This window comes from Ooceraea biroi, chromosome 14 (assembly GCF_003672135.1).
Source record: "Ooceraea biroi isolate clonal line C1 chromosome 14, Obir_v5.4, whole genome shotgun sequence".
NCBI lineage: Eukaryota > Metazoa > Arthropoda > Insecta > Hymenoptera > Formicidae > Ooceraea > Ooceraea biroi.
The window spans coordinates 1228042-1232432 of record NC_039519.1 but is presented as its reverse complement, the minus strand read 5'-3'; positions in this window follow the sequence as shown (position 1 = coordinate 1232432).

The window sequence follows — 4391 nt, the reverse complement described above, 5'->3', positions numbered from 1 at the left end:
TAATGTTAGTGGTACAACAGTTGCAAACAATTATGTTTCAACTTTAGCTTTCGTTCAGAATCGCTCGCCAGCGTAAATTCGCAGCGAAGCGTCATCCTATATTGAATATATAGTGCATGAATGCATTAATTTTTTCAATTTATCTGTGCGAGGCATACCCATTTATTTCATTTATATTAAAAGCGTTAATTCGCTTTTTCCCTTTGAATACCATTAACAGCGACTTCATTCGCTGTGATTTATCCTTTGAAAACATTCGAGGGCGAACATTCGCTTCCATACCTGTCATATACCACGGCGTGTATAGCCGCCATTTTCTCATGCCTTAGCCCGGTATAAGAGCATATATGCCTCGTTACACAATTAAGTCACATTGAATATTAAAGTGAATTAAAATCAAATCATACCATTATTTGAAGGATAATTCGATTATAAACATTAATTTAACAATTTATTACATTTATGTACTCAAATCAAGTGATCATGGTAAAAGTCCGACTTACGCTAGTGACAATAGTACGGCTTACGCTTGTGACAATATTAAGAGATTGCTGACTTACCATAAAGCAGTGCATGGTGAATTAATAACTTTAATTATGGTTACAGTATATCACTAACAAGATTTAAGTTTAATAAATTACATAATTTTCGTTCATTGCATTGTTAAGTACGAACATAGATTCATTCGTCTGACCAATTCCTTATGTATACTACGGCTGACCAATTCATTATATATTCTACCTGATACATTCAATTTAGTCACAGGAGGTATATTTTATTTAATTAACAAATAAAGCATTAGGAAATTATGAATAACAGTTAATAACGAATTAGAATCAATATTAATTTGTTTTAAATCACTATTTTATTCTTCAACTCCATCACCGTGTATGAGCATAGTAGTGCTCGACTCCTTACCTTGTGTTACATTCCACTTATTATAAAGGAAGGCATAGTAACCTGCCTACTTTTCTTTTGAGATATTTTATTTTATTCAATCCTTTGCATATGAGCATTATTTTTGCTCAGCCTTTCCGTTTTTCCATTTGATCAATAATTAGTAAGAGCGAAGTGACGCCCTTATTTCCATATTATACTACTGCCGTACACTACACAGCGACATTACTCTATGATTTCCTTTTCAATATTTTCCTATTTTTATACCGTAATTTTGTTGAAGAATTAAAAGAGATAATAATTTAAATTCATTTTTCATTTATTAGATAATAGAGAGATACCAAGTTACAATCAAAATTGACTTACAATATTTTCCTTTTGACAATCACGATTTCATCACCGTGAGAGTTAATCGCAAGCTCTCTCCATTCCCAGGTAAAGTCGGTGTATGCAGATTGACTCATATTCAAAAGAGAGCACCTGAAATCAAATCACCTGAGGGATAGATTTGGGACAGGTACCTGATCGTCTACATTCTCACTTCCCCGGACGTGACACGTTCCACGGAGTCGACGCCGGGAGCAAAGTTGTGGGCCTCTAGGAGACGCAATTTTTATGTCCTATGATTCGATCCTCTATCTCGTTCCATTTGGGCTCTGTATACTTGGACCGGGGGATTGAACTCGAAAATATAACAAGTCCGAGGAGTGGACCTCCGAAATCGGTCATCCTGGGACTTTGCCAGTAGGCAATCGGGATGTCGTGAAACGCGTTTTAGACCCATAAATGTTTGATGAATTTTTCGACATTTTTAAACATTTTCCAAGTCCCAAAGGACCAGCGAATGGTTGAAAAATAGGTGTAAATGAGAGACTATGCCAGCACGTTCGCGAGGTACGTGAGAAACGCGTTTTCGACCCATGCAATTTTTGACGTTTTTCCGAAATGTTGAAAATTATTGCAAGTCCGAGAGGGGGCTAGTGAATGGTGAACCAGAGCACTTATCAATTGTAAGAAACACTGGATTGCATCTGGAGATACGTAGAAGGTGTGGAATTGTATGTAGGGTAAGCCAGAACCCCGTTGGCCGTCGAGCGATTCAGAGGACCTCTCGACGTTGTCCGACTCTCACCACGTGGAGGTGGGGTTGGCACGTGATCCTCGCTGGCTCTTTCGAGAGTCAGGGAATGGGAAATGGGAGGAATGAAGGAAATGTGGGTATTGGGAAGGAAGCGGGGAGAAGAGTGGACGGCACGTTTGCAAAATACAATAATCTGGCGTCCTCAATCGTGAAGAAAGAAAAACAAGTTGCCATCCAGGACGCGATAAACACAATAGAAATAAAAAATTAAGTATAACAAAAAAACAAACGCAAATATATCGCAATATTTGCGATATGATAAAATTAAAGAAATACGTAACGTTATTACAAGTTAATTATTAGGTTGTTCATTAAGTTCTGCGGTTTTTTTGCCCTAAATTAAAACATAAATCTATTGTACTTACACATTTATTCAATCTAGAATGTAGTGTCCATCTTGATCGACCACCTTCTGCCAACGTTCTGGAAGAGACATAATGCCGCGTTTGTAGAAGTCGCGCGACTTCTGCGCGAAAAAGTCCTCCAAGTACGTTTGAATATCGTCCACTGAATTAAAGCGCTGCCCGTCGAGATTGTTTTGGAGTGATCGGAACAGATGGTAATCCGACGGCGCAAGGTCTGGGGAGTACGGTGGGTGCTGCATGACTTCCCAGCCAAAGCACTTAAACTTCTTTTTGGTCACCAAAGCAGTGTGTGGTTTGACGTTGTCGTGGTGGAAGACAACGCCCTTCCTGTTCGCCAATTCCGGCCGCTTCTCCGCCACTGCCTGCTTCAATTTTTCTAACTGAACGCAATACTTCTCGGCGTCGATGGTCTGACCGCGCGGAAGCAGCTCGAAGTACAGGACGCCTCGCCAATCCCACCACACACTCAGCATCACTTTCTTCGGATGCAAATCCGCTTTGGTAACCGATTGTGACGACTCACCTGGACCGCACCATGACCGCTTGCGTCGAATGTTGTTATATACCACCCATTTTTCATCTTCCGTGACCACCCGTTTGAGAAAGGCCTCCAGCGAGTTCCATTTCAGCAGGGATTCACAGATCATGACGCGGTCCAAAATGTTCTTTTCAGTGAGCTCGTGAGGGACCCAAACATCTGCTTTTTTCGACATCCCAAGCCGTTTTAATCGCTGCGCAACCGTTGTATGGGCGATGTCGAAGCGCTCCGCGATCTCCCGCGTCGTTAGGTGTCGGTCTGCTTGATTGCGGCCACGATTTGGTCGTCGTCAGTGGTGGATGGACGACCGGAGCGAGCAGCATCGGAGACGTTCACATCTCCGGAACGAAAACGCGCAAACCAACGCTGACAAGTGTCAGCGCTTATGGCCGAGTCCCCGTACACGCCACATATCTCACGTTGTGCGTCTGTCGCTTTTACTCCTTTGCGGAAGAAAATAGTAAAATGTGCCGAAAATGCACCTTTTGATCCTCCATTTTCAATGAATAGCGCGTACACACAACACGTCAAAACACAACAAAGACTCTGGCGAAATGTCAAGCGTTGTCTAACCTGTCACGGAGTATGCGGCAATCCGCGGTTCAGGCGATGTATGCTATCTTTTTCAATGGACAAACGCTATCTATCGAGAAAACCGCAGAACTTAATGAACAACCTAATATTTACAAGTCAAGGCAACAGTGCTCGCAGTTGTTCGATTTGCCTCGCGTACGTTCCTTGAAAGTGCGCGCTGGTCTCTCCGGCGGCAATTTCACGTACCCGTTCCCGCATTTGTCCGGCGGGGAATGGGAAGGTGTCGTTGCGACGTCTCTTTAGTAGCTGCCATGTCGCGAGGCTTTGGATGTTACCTTTGACGGCATGTCGCAAAAGCAACGTGTCCATGTTGTACGTGAAATTGTTTCATTCAAATAAAGTTTTATTAACAACGAAGAACATTTACTTCATTCTAATCAGAATTTATTTCAGCCAAACATGTCCTAATATGATAGAAATAAATTATTTATTTGGATGAGGACAAAGACACGAGATGACGAAATGCTTCGTATTCATCATATAATCGACACATTATATGTATTATAGATAATTATACATATATTATTATTTCTAATCAATATATTTTTCGAATGTCCATATATTTATCTAACCCCGATCAATCATAATGTTTTTTAATAAAGGATCATTTGATAGATAGGTTATGTATGTAAAGATTATTATAGTGCTACGTTCTGTAACACGAATATACGTTCATTTATCTGTAGTTTATAGATAATGCATGCATGTGCATTACGGAACGCAATATGGGTGTAACGAAAAATAAGTAATAATTAATAGTGCGCCGATCATTCGTCGCATCTCACATGTATGTTTTATGCAAAAAATTTGCAATGTACTTACGTTTAAAGATTTCCGTGTAGCTCTCCAAATCCGA